Below are 21,013 nucleotides of genomic sequence, written 5' to 3' on the forward strand. Positions count from 1 at the left end.
TACCATGATATGGCTGCCCACATCATCACACTTCCAACTCCATGCTGAACCGTTATAATTAAGCAGTCAGGATTGTAGACTTCTTTCGGCGTTCTCTAGGCGTAATACCTGCCCGATGTTGTAAATAACGAAAAGGTTTACTCGTAGGACCGGATGACATGTTTTCACTAATCATCCGTCCAGGATTTATTCCCCTGACACCATGTGTTACGCTTATTTGTGTTGGTTGTTGTAACTAATGGTTTAGTTACAGCAGCTCGTCAACGAATATTTGCTTTATGGAGTTCTCGGCGGACAGTGTCAATAGATGGGTATTGAGCTCTGCAGTCACCTTAGCCGCCGTAGTTTTGTGTTGTTTTAAGACAATTCGTGGTAGCGTAAGACGATCTATTTTAGGACGGTCTTTGTCATTTAGTTTTGATTTGCACCTACTACTACGTTTACAAGATGATGTTTTTCCATGTTTTGTGTTGACTGTCATGAATGTTGAAACAGTTGTTCCTGAAACATTCAGTAAGTTGTCTGCCTTGGTTACTGATTCTCCAGCTAATCGGGCTCCCACAATCTGCCCTCTTTAGAACTCTGTTAGGTCTTTCATTGCACGTCGACCGTGGCCTCTGAATACAAATACGAAGTGTGCACTACTCGTAAACAACCTCCACTGATGCCTAGTCCGTACTGAATACACAGAGTCAGGCGCAACACGTGCCTTATCTGCGTTGTTGAGCGTCAAACACAAGCATCACATTACTACCACTGTTCACATTATTTTGCCTCTCCCCTGTACGTGACCAGGAACCCACCTGAATATCACTGTGCCTCCCTCAACACGGAGCAAATGGAGGCTTTCTTGGACGTTTGCACTAAGGGAAGGACTGTGTACAACACACAGAGGCTCTGAAGGGCATTGCGAGAATCGGAGCATATGACATTATTAAAAAACCTGCGGCGCCGGATGTATTGGCCTGATAGAGGGCGAAGAATTCTGCAGTAAATACTGAGTAGCGTTCTGGAAGCCGATATCGAAATGGCTTGGTGCCAACGGTGAAGGCACACCCGACACTTTGGTCGGTCTTAGAGCCATCAGCGTACACGAAGATGCTGTCACAAAGTTTTGTGCGGAGGTCGAGAAACTTACTGCGACAGATCGAATACGGGGTAGTTTCCTTAGGAAGCTAATGAAGTCTGTGCTGGAGTACGTCTTCTCCAGTCACTAGTTAACACTCTATAGTACGCTAATGGCGCCTATGACAAGAGAAGACAAAGGCATGTTCCCAGGCTATGCGCTGATAACGCTCCCTGGGCAGCGTGCATATAGGCCGCCGACGACGACCGAGCTGCCCAAACTCTCAACCTGAGTACTTCAGTGCGTCGCATCGGCACTCATTTCGCATTGCACCTCAATACGTCGCACTGTGATCTAGTCTTCCACAGCGATAATCGTGATCTCGCGTCTTAGCTAGCTGTGAGGAAACGTTAGTCATTGTATATAGTTGATACGGACACGGACACGGACACGGACAAGATTCAAGGATTGACTGCTGTTAACCACAGAATTCCTGCCTGGACATCACTGGAGTTAAGTACTCCGTTGTTTCCTGTAATAAAGTGTATCTTAACCACACGTGCATTTTGCTTTGTAGTGAGAGGAAACAGACCACCAACCTATCATACCACCCTCTTCTGTTCCAGCCAGCAACCACAAAGCATTACAATAGCGCACAGCCACAACAAAGTCCCAGAAGAAAACAGACCCACCAATTTGTGGTAAGGAAAAGTGGTCTGGAAACGACCTGCTCGGAGGTTTAAAACGAAAATCTTTCTAATATCTCTGACAGTGGAATACATGAACCATGTTGTTGCTAAGACTGTAGTGTAGACAAATTTCAGAGATGGTAGTGTAGACCAAAATAAGAAAAAATATCTAGTAAATATGGGCTCTATAATGCATTTTGGTACTTATTCAGCAAAAGAGTTGGGATTCACAGTATCGGGCAGTACCGCTACATGTATTACACATTCAAGGGTATCAGATTATAGCTTTCGACTCGGTCGTAGTTCCCGGACCAGGGTTCCTTACCTCATATTCATACATTTACTGCGTCTGTTGCGAAGACACCACCACTCCCGTCTGAGCGTAAACAGTCGTAAACAGTTCGTCTGATTTTTCTGTTTCTTCTCAGCGTCGAGAGCTTGCTTCTACGTTTCATCCAGTTGAAGTTTTTCTCGTGCATTCTGATTTTTACAGCCTCAAACCCATTTAATAAAAAAGTCCCAATATCTAGAAGCCTGGGGCAAACTTTTGGTTCATCAAACAGTACTTTATGTTTATTTACGAGGCTATACTCAGCAACTGCTGATTTATCAAGTTCCTGAAGTTAGATGTGCCCGTTAATGCTCTCCTCAGCAGTCTGATGGATTGACCGACGAAGGTAGTTCCGCAGTATATTCATATTCTCAGGTAGTCGGAAATTATGTCTTATAGCTGGTCTCCCAAGACCCTGCCCCTTTGGCTGGATATAGCTGTGTAGAACGAAACGAACATAGTCGATCACTCAGGACACGATTCTTTAATATTTTCTCTTTTCACTTTCTAGGAGACCACCAGCTTTATATCACGTGCCCCATAATATGTTCGTTTTCAGAACCCATCTCTGCCTCGCCAGAAACAGGTGCAGCTCTTTATATCAATTTACTTAAAACGGTTATGAATTGGACTGCGTAGCAAAAACTCTGTGTGTTGAGGTTATGTCAGTGGACGTCAGTTTGCGTTGTGCAGAGTGGCCGAGCCGCCTGTCTGAACGTGCGGAAAAACTTCAACCGGGACAGCAGATACGATCATAGTGGTGCGCGAAAGCAAAGACGTTGACACCATCTGTAAAATAATGACGTGTGCCGATCAATAAGCATTCGGCCATGGTCTCTACAATAACCATTGCAATCAGTGTAAGTAGGCTGTTTAGGTTTTTGTATTGGTAACACCACGTAGCGCTCTGTATGAAAATCACTGGCTGTTCTGTGTGCAGTCTGTGGCTGGTTTGCATTGTTGGAATTTGCCATTGTAGTGTTGGGCAGTTGGCTGTTAACAGCGCGTAGCGTTTCGCAATTGGAGGTGAGCCGCCACCAGTGGTGGATGTGGGGAGAGAGATGGCGAAATTTTGAGAGCGGACGATCTGGACGTGTGTCCATTAGAAAGAGTAAATTTGTAAACTGGATGTCATGAACTGCTATTTATATTATGACTTTTGAACACTATTAAGGTAAATACATAGTTTGTTCTCTATAAAAATCTTTCATTTGCTGACTATGCCTATCAGTAGTTAATCCCTTCAGTAGTTTGAATCTTTTATTTAGCTGGCAGTATTGGCGCTCGCTGTATTGCAGTAGTTCGAGTAACGAAGATTTTTGTGAGGTAAGTGATTCATGAAAGGTATGGGTTATTGTTAGTCAGGGCCATTCTTTTGTAGTGATTATTGAAAGTCAGATTGCGTTGCGCTAAATGTACTGTGTGTCAGTTTAAGCACAGTCATGTAAAATTTTTCTAAGCGGACGTTTCATACGTCGACCCTTTGCCGAGGATACCTGACTGGAATCTTCTGATTTTTTCTTCTAGTTTGTGTAATTAGTGTAGCTTTTGTTTATTGCTAGTGCGTAATTGTAGAGAGTATCTCCTTTGGAGTTGCAGTCTTTCACTGTTGTACAGTAAAACAGTTGTGGCATGCATGTACATTTGCACCAAGTATTTCGCAGCTGCGCTTGCGATTAACTAGATATTATTTTCAGTGCTATGTTAATGTGTTTTCTTATTTTTGCTCATCAGATTGTGCTTTTCTGTTTTATCGTGTGAAATATTGTGACAATAATGGCGTGTGAAAAACGTAATACAAGGCTCCAAAGTAAACTGAGAAATGACAGTGAAGACGAAAGCAGTGTGTTAGCGCCACTGTGTAATGAATTAACTACTGTTCAATATAATAATTTGGTAATTATGCATAGGGAAATGGAGTGGGTGGCAAACAGTGGTGTAGACAGTGAAATAATTAGTGAACAGGGAAGCATTGTCGATCGATCGGTCGGCAACAGCTCGGCTCAGGAATCGGGAATGACAGGACTCAATCTTGCAAATTCTGCAGATTCAGGTTTTGGGTCCTCACCGTTTTCTCAAATAAGTCAAGACACATTTTATGCTTGTCAAAATGTGAATGTTTCTGGTGCAAATTCACTGCCGAAAAGCACTGAGGAACATGTTTCAGACACCAGTGCATTGTTATTACAATTAATACAACAAATGGGACAAAAGATTCAAAAGTTAGACACAATGGAACAAAATCTTCAAAAGTTAGACTCAGTGGAACAAACGCGTGAACAAACACGTGAAGATTTAAGTGCAGAGTTACTTAAAATCGAATATAAATGTGGAAAAGTCTGTAATTACGTAAAAACACAAATTTGTGAGCATTTGCAACCTATTTTTTCGCGTCATGAAAACGCATTACAGAATCACGAAGCAGCCATAAAAGAACTATAAACTATTGTTCATGAAAATCACGACACCTTGCAAGCTAAAATTGACTCAGTTGCATCTACCGATTCAGCCACGCAACTTGCGAAAACTCAGGAAAACTTACAGGACACAGTAGATACGATTTCAACACAAATGGACACTCTGAAACTTGGTTCAAAAAACACGCTGAGGAAATCAGTTCACTATCGGAGAAAGTAGCCGAACTTTCTGATCAGTTCACTAACTTATCTACAAAGGTAGAGGATGATCTGAACGACACAAGACCCTTAGCCTTCACTGACACAGAAGTGTATGAACAAATTAGAAAGTTCAAACAAAATCAAAATCAAATCAATACCAGTATAAAAGAGAAATCCGGGAAGTACAAGATCAGTTGACACAGGTAATACAAGAATTACGTATTTCAGAGGAGACTCGCGCTCCTACACGAGAAAAGGGACTTAGAAATACGGAACAGCCACAAAATAATAACACAGGGCACTTCAGAAATTGTGAAAGAAATTGGCAAGGTACACCGAATTTTGAGATGGAACCGCCGAAAAGAAGTAACAATGACCGATGTGCGAATCGCCGACATGATGATTTTGATTATAAGCTGTTCATTACTACACGTAAATTCAAAACATTTAAGAATTCTGGCAACGACATTCATCCACAAGCATGGCTCCATCAATTCTCTCATTGTTTTCCTCCCAACTGGTCATTGGAGCACAGGTTAGAATTTATGTGTGATTACTTAGAGAATGAACCAGCTGTAAGAATGCGATCGGTCATTCACGATTGTCACAGTGAAGGAGAATTTTATCATGCCTTCCTCTCAGCATATTGGTCTCAAGCTACACAAGACCGAGTAAATCATAGCATCATAATGACGAAACATTTCGAACAATCTGAATTTTCCAGTCTTGTTAAATATTTCGAAGACATGTTACATAAGAATCAGTATCTTTCAAACCCATACAGCCCCTCAGAACTCATCCTTATTTCCTTAATCAAATTGCCTGAACATTTACGACATGTTATTTTGGCAGGACATTGCAAAGACGACATTGAAGCTTTTCAGGGACTGTTACAAGAATTGGAAATTGACACTGACAATCGCGGAACGCGAAAACAGGACCACAACAATTCCACGATGACAAAAATAATATCTGGACACGACAAGGCTATTCTTACAACGTAAACTGTGACCAAATCAGACACCACCCGTATGACAACCGTTGGCACAGTAGTAAGAATTACAGAGAAAGATCACCTCTCTGTGGTAATGACTATCACAGAGACAATCAGAGACACAGACAATATGGGAACCAAAATAATTATTATCAAGGGAGACAGAATAACTTCAGACACAACGGTCCACCGTGTAGTTACGATTCCGGGAGAAATTCTCCACCACATGACCGACAAAAAAGAAACTATGTAAACTACCGACAAAACGACAGACCTGAATTTTATCAGAACTGTCGGGATTCACACAGGACAGGGCCCTGTCGACAAGGTGAATTTGTAGACGTTGGATCTCCTAATCCCAACAACGACGCACGCCAACAAAGAGACAGACAATGACTTGCACCGCAGGCAGCCACGTGCGCTGGCTGGCTCACAGAAAAATAACATGGACGCTAACCTTGAGAAAAATTTTAGCATTCTTTACATACGTATACCACATGATAATTGCGTTGAAATTGAAACTCTGCGTACTAGGAAGAGTAAAGGATTGCACCAGATTTCACATGTAAATCCGTTTATTGAGAGATAATCTGTTTTTTAACTTAGTGTTTGCTATAAAATTTTTCACTTCACACTACTAGTCCAATTTGTCACACTTAGAAACTGTTAACTTGCAACTATGCTTTAAAGTTAACTATCCGGTCTAGAACCTAGGGAACATATTTAGACAGTAATTACGAATGCATTGTTATAGTGAACAGACGACACAGAGTTATTGTGTGTGTACATTCTTGCTTGTTAGTTGCACGATTACTTAAGTACTTACATACTTAGAACATATACCGGTACGGCTAATGACATTATAATGCAACATTTTTCTTTACTTGAAAATACATTCTGGATTTAAAGTACTTTCTGAGAGATACTAGGTGACACAGTGGTTAGTTTATTTGACAGCTACACGATCATATCACGACGCTAATAATGTGTGACACAATTTACATTTTTGCTTTTGCGATGTATCTGTTTTATATCTGCACAGTTTTTCTGAACTCTTCTGGAAAGTAAAACATGTTTTAGTAGTAACTTTTGTGGTATAGCTACAATGAGACAGCCTTTTCCGTAGCACAACAATACATTACAGTACAGTACTTACTTCATCACGACAATAAGCGTAATATCTACGATATCTATACGCATAGCATTTCACTTTGCTTATTACGAGGTACGTACATTGACTTCTACAGAACTTTGCTTATGGACGACGATAATTACGACACTTGGCACATTTTTTTACCGTTAAGTAATGACAGAAATTATCTTACAACAAGACGAACAGTATAGCGCTACAGTACACGTATTTGAGTGATTGCTTTTGTACTTCAAACATTTATTTTTAAAGATTTTTGAATTACAAAGATACAAAGGTTTTCCGTGATACATTTCATTCCATTTCTGTAATCTGCAACACCTGAGGGTATAATTACATTAATCCTCAGGGAGTACAGGCATACTTTGTGTACCATGTGTCTGGCAAGCACAAGGAGCCCTAGCTAATATGGTATTTGCTTATACAACTTTACACATCGTAACCATATTTCTTAACACATAAATTACACAGCTATCTGATCATTTAACTGAGAGAGACAACCATTTTTTTTACTACATCAATGATAGATGTTTACGTAATTACACAGTTGGATAACTTCACACTTATGAAATTGTATTTTGTCTGTACTTTGTGAACCCTTCATATTTTTTTCGGAACCTATGAGAGCTTTGAATGATATGTTTGGTACAGGATCATGATTTTAAAGTACGTTTGAGGTAGATGACACTATTTAAATTAGCAGAGAATTTTCTTTAGGTTTTGAAATTATTGGAGGAAGCTACAACGATTTTGAGATTTGACTGAGGTGTTATGATGTTATTATTACGATGATGATGTGTATTACGCTGTTGAGGTATGTTTATGATCAATAAGCTGATGCTATATGAGGAATATGATTATGCTACGTATTTATTATGATGAAATATTGAAGAAGTGTCTTCGAATATGTATATGTGTAATAAAATAAAGAATAATGAGCAATGGTTAGGGACTCTGGTTTGTGAAAAAGGATTCTGGAAACCGAGAATCGTACTTTAAGAGTTATGAAATGTGTGTATCTGCGTGAACATACAACAATGCCGGCGAAAATTTTTTGGACACTGTTATATTTACAGGATTTTGTTTCTACACATTTGTAACGCAAATTCTCGACCGGTGAAATTTTTATATGGGACTGTAACTGTAGCGGAAACTGCTGTCGTAAATATTTCGTTAAGTAAGGTAAGTGACCTTGACGTAATGCGTTTTGGGCGCCCAGCTGAGAGATAGTCGTCTGAAAAAAGAAACCCATTAGGTGAAAAAAAGAGTCCATTATCCTCGCGATTGACATTTCTTTGTAGAAAGCATCGCAAATACAACACGCTCAAACTTGAAAACATATGATTACACTGTGGAGCTCTTAATTTATGATATTTACCAAAATGCCTAATGAAATGATGAGAAACATTTTACATCTATTGTCTTTCTAGTTGAGAGATTGCTCATTTTGTTTAATATCTAGTTTCTAGCTACATTGTAGCATTGGTTAAAATAAAATTTAATAGATGTACTAATATAGATATTTTATGCCTAGAGATCCAGTAAATAATAATTTTATGATCTACTTCCAAAAAAACGAGGGAGCACAAAAAGACATTTCCCTTCACAGGAACTGCATACATAATTTTTGTCAATGACTGGGTAACTAGTTTCATAGAGTAAGTCAAGGTGATGCATCACTCTAGTGTTAAGATGTGACATAGTTATTAGAAATTTCTTATTTTTACCATAATATTTATTCTGCTTGAGCTTTGTCATGTTTAGGTATAAGTTATAGCATTTGCTGCTGTTGTTTGCCAGGTATAGTTCTACTGAATTTTACATTGTATTAAGCCAGTGTTACTACTGATTTATTTTTCTTTTTGCTGCACATTGGCTAATGTTAGTGATAATGTTGCATTTACTTTGCTAATTTATATTTATTGCTGCTTGCTTTGCCAATTTGCATTTTTTGTCATTGCTGTTTGTGTTAATTGTTTTGTGGCTTCAAAATGACTCTGAGCAGTATGGGACTTAACATCTATCGTCATCAGTCCCCTAGAACTTAGAACTACTTAAACGTAACTAACCTAAGGACATCACACAAAACCCAGTCATCACGAGGCAGAGAAAATCCCTGACCCCACCGGGAACCGAACCCAGGAACCCGGGCGCGGGAAGCGAGAACGCTACCGCCCGACCACGAGTTGCGGACAATTGTTTTGTGCTGCTGCATTGCCTCGTCCCTTAGTTTAGCATCTGAGCTCAGCAGATTTAAGTCAGCTTACGAGAGGTAGGCTATATAAGAGAACGAGTTGTGATGAATTGGAAGAAATGCATTCAGAAGCTATAAGAAAATGTTTTGGCCAAATAAGAATTTTTAAAGAGGATATGAACAAAACAGTAGGGTTTAGGTTCAAATGGTTCAAATGGCTCTGAGCACTATGGGACTTAACATCTATGGTCATCAGTCCCCCAGAACTTAGAACTACTTAAACCTAACTAACCTAAGGACATCACACAACACGCAGTCATCATGAGTAGGGTTTAGGGACAAGAGGTATAGATAGGACTTTTTGGGAATAATGATGAATGAAGGGAGAAGTTTTGTTTGGAAAATACTGCAGTAAAACAAACCCTGTCTTTTCTTTTTGTATTATCCCACTATGTGTGTGTGTACCCTTGTGTATTTGTGTTCTTCCTGTCTTTATGTGTTTATCTGATAAGAGATATGTTGTACAATTTTTCTAATAATGTGTTATTTACTTTGTAAAGATGTTTAGACATTATTTATTCTGTTTAATTTAATGCTCACGTGTGAAGTTGATGTTTCGAAAGTTATTCAGACCTTTTATGTATTTACCTATGTCATAATTCCTATAACACTGATTTATATGTTTATTTCTATTCTTTAGTAAAGCCCCTATACTACAAATGATATCTGTATTGTTATGTTCTTTAATGATGTATTTTGTGCCTTTGTAATTGTGTTCTTATGTTGTAAATTTATAATTGTATAGACACCAGTTCTTCAAATTAAGTTACATTTCACTGCACACAGTTCTGTTGGTCATAGTATATGCACAATATGTGAAAAAAGGAGGACTGTTAGTGTTTGGACGTGTGTTAATAATTCAGCAAGGGACTGGTTAACTGCATTGCTGGTTCTAAGGACGCTTCAAAAAAAAAATTTTGTGAGTGCACAAGTTGTGATTCATGGACTTGCTATATTGTCCGCAAGACTCTTCAGTGGTGATTGTGCACCTGAGCAGTCGCAACAGATGGCTGCTGGCCGTCTCTACAAGGACTGCAGTGGGTCTGCACCCCAGGTGGCCCACCACTACCGTAATCTCTACCAGGACTACAGTGGGTCTGTTCTGTGACGACCTACCTACCAATATTCTTCAAAACTTCGACTGACTCTGCGGTGGGTTTGCTCTGTTGTGGCCCATTACCTGTTTGCATGTCAAGAGTCAGCACTGTCTTTCCGTTGGAAGGACAACAAAACTGCGTGGAAATCCACTACTTCTGTGTGCATTTTCTTTTACTGCTCAGACTTTGAGAAAAAAAACTGCAATTTTACTGTGATGGATGATCAGGACTGTCTTCATGGACTGTGAGAAAATTTTAGCTTTTGACCAACATTGTATCAATAAGTGTGTGCATTTGATACCTTTGTTATTGTAATTACGAAAATTTTTTTCAAATCTGTATTGGCCATGGCCCAAAACTATTTGTAAAATTTTTTGTGGGGAGCATCGGGGCTATATAAGTAGGCTGTTTAGTTTTTTATATTGGTAACGCCACGTAGCGCTATCAAAATCACTGGCTGTGCTGTGTGCAGTCTGTGGCTGGTTTGCATTGTTTGAATTTGCCATTGTAGTGTTGGGCACTTGGCTGTTAACAGCACGTAGCATTGCACAGTTGGAGGTGAGCCGCCAGGAGTGGTGGATGTGGGGAGAGAGATGACGGAGTTTTGAGAGCAGATGTTCTGGACGTGTGTCCATGAGAGACAGTAAATTTGTAAGACTGGATGTCATGAACTGATATATATATTATGACTTTTGAACACTATTAAGGTAAATACATTGTTTGTTCTCTATAAAAATCTTTCATTTGCTAACTATGCCTATCAGTAGTTAGTGCCTTCAGTAGTTAGAATCTTTTATTTAGCTGGCAGTATTGGCGCTCGCTGTATTGCAGTAGTTCGAGTAACGAAGATTTTTGTGAGTTAAGTGATTCATGAAAGGTAAGGTTATTGTTAGTCAGGGCCATTCTTTTGTAGGGATTATTGAAAGTCAGATTGCGTTGCGCTAAAAATATTGTGTGTCAGTTTAAGCACAGTCACTTATAATTTTTCTAAGGGGACGTTTCATCAGTTGCTCCTGAGGAAGATGATGGTGGCAGTCGTCGAAAGCTTGAAGATTCCCTAGAATTGACGCGGCAATAAATCTGAGAATATTTTAACGAAAAAGTCCGTCGAGAGAAACATTGTTCTCATCTTTCCATATTTTTTATATAGCATATGAAAAAAAGGAGCACTAATTTCTAGAGGAGGTAGTATTAGTCAAAACTCGAAGATAATTATCGATAATGATATGTACCCGTAACTATGTGGATTGTTTTGCTTACGACTTGTTATGTGTAGTATTTGGTGGTTTACAAGAGATGGCGCAGTAAATTACTACAGTACAAATCCTAGAGCAATCATGGAGGTGAGGCATTACGGACACGGTATGGGCATTAATTATCGACGACTGATTCGTAGGGCCACGCATTTTACCAGACAGATTAACAACTGCTGTGTCTCATCGATTCCTGCGCGAGGAATCACCAGCGCTATTGGAGAAAGTTACCATTGCACAAATACAAAAACTGTGGTTTACGCAACGTGAGCTACAACCCCATTTTCTACGCTACTTTCGACAGTACCAAACAGCGACATTTCTTGGTCGGTGGATTGGTCGAGTAGGTTGTGTACCATGGCTTGCACGTTCAGCGGACTCTGTGACACTGGATGCCATTGGTGTACGTCCAACCTATCGACAATGTGACCAGGGCATTTTGATGCAGTCCGAATGAGGCAAGGTGTATTTAAACGAGTGAATGATTCATTGTAAAGAAGGACTGAAGGCTGTTTTAGGATGCAGCGTAACCACATGAAGCACTGCATATAGTTTCTACTTCTACGTAAAAGACGGCAATAAGAGGACAGATTGGCCCTTTATCCTAACCGGTATTGGTTCCTGGGCATATCATAATGCGAACATTTCTTCTAGTTTGGACCAGTACTGCCTCCTTTAATAATAAGAGATACTTCTATTAAACGCCCCGTGTATATTAAATAACTGTCAAGCATGTGATGATACCTCTGACTGAAGAGCAGTTTCAGCCGCTTCCAGTCCACCCTCACTTTCAGGAAATGAAATAACAAACATGGTTTCGTATGAGGAGCGAGGTACCTCGACAAGGTTGGTACCTCGTGACGGAACCACATTTACGCACAGTCGCTGGCAGACGCAGCGACAAATGAGAGACGTCGGGATGGACACGCCCTCAAGAGTTGCTATACGCCGCAGCTGCTGAAGACTTAGGTCAGAGCGAAGTGCCGCTCAGGCCAGTCTCAAGTCAACGCCGAAGAAGACAGCATCATCTCACTACATAGTCAGCGACACGAGATTTGTGTTAGACAGAACAAAGTTTTTTTTTTTTAGTCATAAGTCTTCTGACTGGTTTGATGCGGCCCACCAAGAATTGCTCTCCTGTGCCAATCTCTTCATTATAGAGTACCACTTCCAACCTACATCCTCAGTTATAATCTGGATGTATTCCAATTTCTGTCTTCCTCTACTGTTTTGGCCCTCTACAGCTCCCTCTACTACCATGGAAGTCATTTCCTGTTGTCTTAACAGATGTCCTATCATCATGTCCCTCCTCCTTGTCAATGTTTTCCACATATTCCTTTCCTCTCCGATTCTGCGTAGAGCCTCCTCATTCCTCACCTTTATCAGTCAACCTAATTTTCGACGTTTATCTGCAGCAGCACATCTCAAATGCTTCAATTCCCTTCTGTTCCGGTTATCCCACAAATGTTTCACTTCCATACAATGCTGTGCTCCAAACGCACATTCTCAGAAATTTCTTACGAAAATTAATGCCTGTGTTTGATACTAGTAGACTCCTCTTGGCCAGGAATGCCCTTTCTCCCAGCGCCAGTCTCCTTTTCATGTCCTCGTTGTTCCGTCCGTCACTGGTTATTTTATTGCCTACTTAGCATAATTCCTTAACTTCATTGACTTCGTAACTATCAATCCTGGTGTTAAGTTTCTTGCTGTTCTTATTTCTGCTATTTCTCATTACTTTCGTCTTTCTTCGATTTGCTCTCAGCCTGTATTCTGTACTCATTAGACTGTTCATTCAGTTCAGCAGATCATGGGATTCTTATTGATTTTCACTCAGGATAGTAATGTCATCAGCGAATCGTGTGATTGATATCCTTTCTCCTTGAATTTTAATTCCACTCCCAAATCTTTCTCTTATTTCCATCAATTTTTCTTCGACATACGGATTGAAGAGTAGGGCCGAAAGACCACATTCCTTTCATATACCCTTTTAATCCGAGCACTTCGTTCTGGTCGTCCAGCCTTATTGCTACCACTTGGTTGTTGTGTATTTTGAATATTATCCATCTCTTCCTAAAGCTTACCCCTATTTTTCTAAGAATTTCGAACACCTTACACCATTTTACATTGTCGATCGCCTTTTCCAGGTTGACAAATCCTATGAATGACTCTTGAGTTTTCATTAGTCTTCCTTCCATTATCAGAATTGCCTCTCTGGTGCCTTTACGTTTCCTAATGCCAAACTGACCGTCATCTAACACATCCTCCATTTTCTTTTCTGTTTCTCTGTATATTATTCCTGTCAGTAGCTTGGATGCATGAGCTGTTAAGCTGACTGAGAGATAATTCTCACATTTGTCAGCTGTTGTATTCTTCTGAACTGTGTGGAAGATATTTTTCCGAAAGTCTGATGGTATGTCGCCAAACTCATACATTCTGCCTGCCAACGTGAATAGTCGTTTTGTTGCCATTTCCCCTTGTGATTTTAGAAATTCCGATGGAATATTATCTAATGCTTCTGCCTTGTTTGATCTTAAGTCCTCCAAAGCCCTATTACACTCTGATTCTAATACTGGATCGGCTACATCTTCTAAATCGACTCTTGTTTCTTCTTTATCACTTCAGACATATCATCCCCCTCATAGAAGCCTTGAGTACGCCTATCCGCACTCACATCTGCATTTAGCAGTGGAATTCCCGTTGCACTCTTAATGTTACCTCCCTTGCTTTTTAATTTAACCGAAGGTTGTTTTGACTTGAACAATGTAGCGAAGTTTATAATTAACTGTATTTTGAGAGAAGAAACTATTATTCTGTACTGTTCAGTGACAGAACAAGTATACTCACACAGTCCTGTAAAAGCGGATTTTTCTCAGAGTTAAGTATTTCATCTTGTAAAGTTAAAGTAAAACGAGAACATTTTTCTTGGAAAAAAGCGATCTGGCAAAAAGTCCATTAAAAACAGACACAATCAGTCTCGACCACAAAATATTTGTTTTGTTGTTAAGCGGTGTCGGTCAGCAATGTTTTTGGCCATCCTCAGACCATCATACCCAGGTGGTAGGCGGCGGTAGTGAAAGCAGCAGGTGTCGTAACTTCACGAACGTCAACTGCTAAAACAATGTGATATAATAAACTGCTCAAAAGTGTTAGCGAAACACATGTATCAACATCCAGTATGGAAAATCTATTTTCATAAAGGCGGTATCTGTGGTGCTATTGCATATTTTAAAATCTTAGCTTTCAATATATGCAACAACTAAAGTCATTTGCCATCTATCGGCTGTGTTATGCATCAGAATATCAGGTGACCACTCCGAAAAAGGTGAGTACTTGTGTCTCAGTGTTCTCTTGTGAGATACACAGATCACAGTTGTGATTTGTGGATGTTGTGTTCAACAATACACACGCAACGCGTTGTCTTAATGCAGTGCAGATTGCAAGGGCTGCCTGTTCAATCCAAGAAGACGGACTTCCTGTTGTTTAGCTGCAGATACTAATGTCTCTATATGTCATCCATAGGTTGTGGACCAGTAACAGGCCGGCCGGTGTGGCCGAGCGGTTCTAGGCGCTTCAGTCTAGAACCAGGCGACCGCTACGGTCGCAGGCTGGAATCCTGCCTCGGGCATGGATGTGTGTGATGTCCTTAGGTTAGTTAGGTTTAAGCAATTCTAAGTTCTAGGGGACTGATGGCCTCAGATGTTAAGTCTCATACTGCTCAGAGCCATTTGAACCATTTGAACCATTTGACCAGTTACAGGGAGACAGGTCAGCATACAAAGCGAGTTGTACAAGATCGTCAATGCATTCAGCCCCTACGTGAAGACCGATATCTGAGCATCCCTATCACGTCGTATGACTACAGCCACAGCACATCAGGCGATCTCAGAAGGACCATTGAAGCCGCTGTGTTCGATCAGGCTGTAAGGAACAGGTCACGAGAAAAAAACATTACGACTCAGACGCCCTGTTTGATTACCCAGCTTAACACGACAACATTTCGCAGCTCGTCTTCAGTTTTGCCATTCCTACGCGAACTGACAACTTCGTCTCTGGCAAAGCCTGTTATTTACACCCCTGCCCTGATATCCTATGATGCAAGGTGATGGTCGTGTTCGTGTGGAGACGCAGTGGGGAGCGGTATATGTCAAATGTTGTCCAGAAGATCGATAGATTCGCCAAGGTTCTGTAACGGTGTGGGGGAGGCATCAGTGCTGACAGCCGTACGTACCTTGCTGTTGTCAACGATCGCCTTACTGCTAGGCAGTACATTGAACGGATCCTGTTGGACCATGTGATGTCTGCTGCATACGATGGTGATCTTGAATCCCTTCTCGTGCACGATAATGCGAGGGCCCATGTGCCGGGCGTCACCATGGATGTCTTGCGAAGCCTGGACATTGACGTAACGGAATGGCCTGGTACGAATTCTGACCGAAACCCCATCAAGCATGTGTTGGATATTACCAGACGCACTCCAAGAACTCCATGAAATCTCGAGGGCTCTCATGGACTAGTGGGAACGAATATCGCAGGTGCCCTCCATAGACTTATCTGAAGCACGTCATGTAGTTGTCAGGCGGTGATAAACGCCCACGGAGGACGTACAAGATATTGCAGCTATCAGAGTTATCAATTGCACCTATGAGGACGGAATGTATGATTGTTTACACGTTGTTTACGACACCTGCCAGACATTGCAACTATTGTTATGTAAATGAACGAGGATGTAATGATAAGTTGTGTACTTAATTTGCGAAAGATGAAAGTATAATTTGGTAACACGCCCAATCCTCAATTATTGCTCAGTGGAGTAAGGCAGATATGGAAAATCATGTTCCCCTAATTCTTTCAGCAGTATATTTTGTGTGCCTTTTAGTGTCCACTCGGCCTCCTCCAGAAGTAAATCTGAGAATCCACCGCAGTACCGAAGAGTCTTTTTTCGTCTGGCACAACAACAGTTTAGAAGGGTACAGCAGTCTCCAGTATAAAGCTCACCGGCAGGTGGTAGGCTCGTTGACAGCCGGTTGAAATTCGAATATCTTATGGAACGGATGTTACACGCCGAAATGTTTCTCTTGGCGCTCCTACCGAGCACTTCTAGCAGAGGTCAGGTCAGTATGCGATAAGGACCGAAAAAGCGGATTGCTGCTGCTCTCCCCGGAGCGCCCCGCTGGTCACGGGTGGCGCGGGGAGTCCCTTAAGGAGCCCCCGGGGCCTCTTGCAGCTCGCCGCCGCGGAATGCGGTCTGCGGGGCATCCGGCCTCTCGCATACTCGCAGAAATCCGTGATTTCTTAAAGGCCTCGGGAATATAAGGAGAAAAAAAAAGTGGTCGAGAGCGGTTATAAGGCGAGGGAAAAGAGGCTGTTAAAGCGGGAACGAGGAGGAGACGGTGGACTCGCCTACGCGGAGGCAATCATCAATCATACTTATGGAGATTTATCGGTAAGATGCGGTGTGGGGTTTGAAAAGAAACTGCCCATTAGGCCGGTCGGTCAGAATAGAAAGGCCAGCTGCGGCCCACCTAGCTTGCCCCCACTCCCCTTCTTCCTCCCCTCCCCCTCCCCCCTCACCGAATGATAACAATGATATTTAGTGTCGGCTATCTGGGCGCCGCATGTAATTGAATGGCGTCGCGCCGCCGCCGCCATAATTCAGCGAAATGAAGTCGCAGGTGGCAGCGGCTGGTGGCTGGTGGCTGGCGTCGCCTTTCGGGACGCTGGTGAGGCGGCGGCGCTTCCTCCCCCGAATGAACTGTCCGGCCTCGCCTGATTTACTCACGGCCAGCCCTCTCCTCGTGTACAGCAGCCAGCCTCTCTTATCACTGTGCTTTCTTCTAAGCCCTGGCCGCCACAACACTTTGCAGACCTCGGCCCACCTCTTCGTTTCACATCCACTCTTCTCCCCGTCTCTGTGTTTCTGAAACGCCCTTACTCTTCCCTCCCTCCTCCTACCCCTACCAGTTTAGTGGACTGTTCTCATTTCCTCAATTTCCCGGGCTACGGAAGAAAATATACAATTCACATAAAAACAATAATACCGCGGAAGAAATGCTGAGAGCGTTCTTGCAGAACAAACGGATATTCGCGAACACACTTTCCCACTGAGGAAATAATCGCTTGTAGATATGCTTGCAGTTTATATAACAGTCAGAAACTCGGTTAGGAGCAACTTTTTTCTCACACATTCTCCGCCAGCAAAGGGAATGAAGCTGTAGAACACCGTATAATACATATATGTTCACCGCCTGCAGAAAGCTGGCCAACAGCAATAGGTACCTCCATAATACACTGACGGGAAAAAAATCGCAACACCAAGAAGGAGCTGTGCGATATAAACGAAAGCTGACAGACGTGTTCGTACATCTGCTGAAAGATGACGTCTATTAAAATTTCACGCCAGTCGCATAGGAGTAGAGGTGGTAGCGCCACTATGAGAATGTCAATAAGGTTCGCTTTAAATACACATCGTAACGGCCGTGAGAGTTAGTTATCTTTGAGATTGAGCGTGGTGAGTTGATATTAGACCAAAAAAAATTTAAGACGACAAAGACGCCGTTATCAACACCTCACTGAACGACTGCTTGTAATAGGACTACGAGAAGTTGAATGTCCTTTCTGCGAAAGTGCAGAAAGACTTGGCAGAAATGTAGCCACTGAACATGAAAGATTCCGGACTGGTAACCTATTCGGATCTCCGGTAGGGGACTCCTAAGAGAGACGTGACGATGAGGAAAATGTTGACTAACTAACTCAAGGATAATGTTCTACGAGTCGGAGTGCGGAATGTCAGAAGCTTGAACATCCTAGGGAAGCTAGAAACTCTTAAAAGGAAAATGCAGAAGCTCGGTCTAGTGGGGGTCAAATGGTTCAAATGGCTCTGAGCACTATGGGACTTAACTGCTGAGGTCATCAGTCCCCTAGAACTTAGAACTACTTAAACCTAACTAACCTAAGCACATCACACACATCCATGCCCGAGGCAGGATTCGAACCTGCGGCCGTAGTGGTCGCACGGTTCCAGGCTGTAGCGCCTAGAACCGCTCGGCCACTCAGGCCGGCTAGTGGGGGTCATTGAAGTGAAATGGTAAGGAGACAACGATTTCTGGTCAGCTGAATATAGGGTAATATCAACAGTAGCAGAAAATGGTATAACGGGGATAGGATTCGTAATGACTAGGATGGTAGGGCAGAGAGTGTGTCACTGTGAACAGTTCAGTGATAGGGTTGTTCTTATCAGAAACGACAGCAAACCAACACCGAAAACGATAGTTTACATATACATGGTGACGTCGCAAACTGAAAATGAAGAGAGAGCGAATCTATACGAGGGAGATGAAAATCTAATAGTCATGGGCGACTGGAATACAGTTCTGATGGAATGAGTAGAAGAAAGGGTAACGGGACGATATATGCCTGGTACTAGGAATAAGAGAGGGGAAACGCTAATTGAGTTATGCAACAAATTTCATCTAGTTACAGAGAATACTGTGTTCAAGAATGACTAGAGGAGGAAGTATACTCGGAAAAAGTCGGAGATATGGAATATTTTAGTTATATTACATCATGGTCCGTCAGAGATTTCGAAATTAGATATTGAAACAGAAGGCGTACCCAGGAGCAGATATAGACTCAGATCACAATTTAGTAATGATGAAGAGTAGGCAAAAGTTAAAGAGACTAGTCAGGAAGAATCAAGCTGTGGGATACGGAAATACTGCGGAATGAAGAGATACACTTGAAGTTCACGAAGGCTGTAGATACAGCAATAAGGAATAACTCAGTAGGAAGTACAGCTGAAGAGGAATGGACATCTCGAAAAAGGGCATTCGCCGAAATTGGAAAGAAAAACATAAGTACAAAGAAGGTAACTGCGAAGAAACGATGAATAACAGAAGAAATACTTCAGTTGATCGATGAAAGAACGAAGTACAAAAATGTTCAGTGAAACTCAGGAATACAGAAACACAAGCCAGTTAGGAATGCAATAAAGAGAAAATGCAGCGAAGCTAAGGTGAAACGGCTGCATGAGAAATGTGAAGAACTGGAAAAAGACCTGATTGTCGGAAGGACTGACTCAGCATTTAGAAAAGTCAAAACAACCTTCGGCGAGTTAAACGCAGAGGTGAGAGTTGATAGATGGAAAGAGCATACTGAAGAACTATAAGGGGGAAGACATGTCTGATGACGTGATAGAAGAAGAAACGGGGGTCGATATAAAAGAGATAGAGGATCTGCAGAAAACTGGCCAACAGCAGTTGAGACCTACATAATATTACACAGCATCCGCTAAAGGTAAAGGATAAGTGGCTTTTAGACAGACAAAACGTTCGTGCCGCCAGAGGACTGAAAACTGCACGGATAATTGTCAGAGAAATATTTTTCAGTAGCTAACTAGATATGCCTTTCTGTCGTACGGAGTGCTTCGATCCACCTGTAGGGCTCTCGTACTCTTGGTTTTTCCCGGCAAGTGGAAGCTTCTGTATTTATGTCTTCACGTAGCATAGATTCTTCATGTATTATCAATTCCCGTTAGAGCTTACACCCAGCGGTAGTGTGAATGATTTATTCCCAAATCAACTTCTAAATTAAAGTGTGCATTAGGCTTTCTCTGCTACTGCCGCGTTTCTGAGGAAAAGTGTACAGGGCTTGTAACACTAGTACGTAGTGGCACATGTATATTCCTCTTATGCCATGTAATTTATTCTATGAAATTTATATAATTAAAATTTGTAAAATACTATCTAAATTGAATGAATACGAGGTTATTTTGCTGGGGGGGGGGGGGGGGGGGGAACTGCCTGGAACGACTCCTGAGGGAATGTGGTCATAATGTCGGAAATGCGTTTCAAGGGAAGTACATCCACTTGAATGTGGGGATAAAATATCTTTATCACTGTGTGTACGAAGATTGAAAGCAAACATGGGAACACGCCATCAAGTAGGAATGTTCTGTCTGTATTAGAGACAGTCAAATCAAAACAGAAAACCCTCCACAAGCGGTTCGTTGAATGGTTCAGTTCCAAAGCAATCAATTCAAACGTTAAGACATTTTTATCTGCTGGGAGGCGAATCGTACAACGCGGTCGATCGCCGAGGGACCCACAACTGCATCCTATCTTGCACGTCCTCGTCAGAGTGAAACAGACGTGTACGCATGTCTTTCTGCAGGTATCCAAACGTGTGGTAATTACACGGTGGAAGATCCGGACTCTAAGGAGGATGTTACAGTGTTTCCCAACGAAATCTCTGAAGGGTAGCTTTCGTGTGAATTGGCGTTATAGTGACCTTCTTCGAGTGGTGGGGCCATCTACTCGTAGAGTTCCTCGAGTCTGGAACCAAAACCACTGCGGAGCGCTATGAAGACACTTTGCAGAAACGGCGACGCCTCTTAAAGCCCAAAAGCCCAGTATTGCTGCCGGACGGAATTATCCGTTGCACAATAACGTCAGCCAGCACATTCTTAGTCGGATGAAGGCTATGCTTCATCTGTACTCCGTGCAGCCCCAGTCACTCACCGTCTGTTTTCCAAATATTCGGCGACCAGAAGAAATTGAAAGGAGT

The sequence above is a fragment of the Schistocerca serialis genome, chromosome 5, assembly GCF_023864345.2.
Source record: "Schistocerca serialis cubense isolate TAMUIC-IGC-003099 chromosome 5, iqSchSeri2.2, whole genome shotgun sequence".
Taxonomy (NCBI): domain Eukaryota; kingdom Metazoa; phylum Arthropoda; class Insecta; order Orthoptera; family Acrididae; genus Schistocerca; species Schistocerca serialis.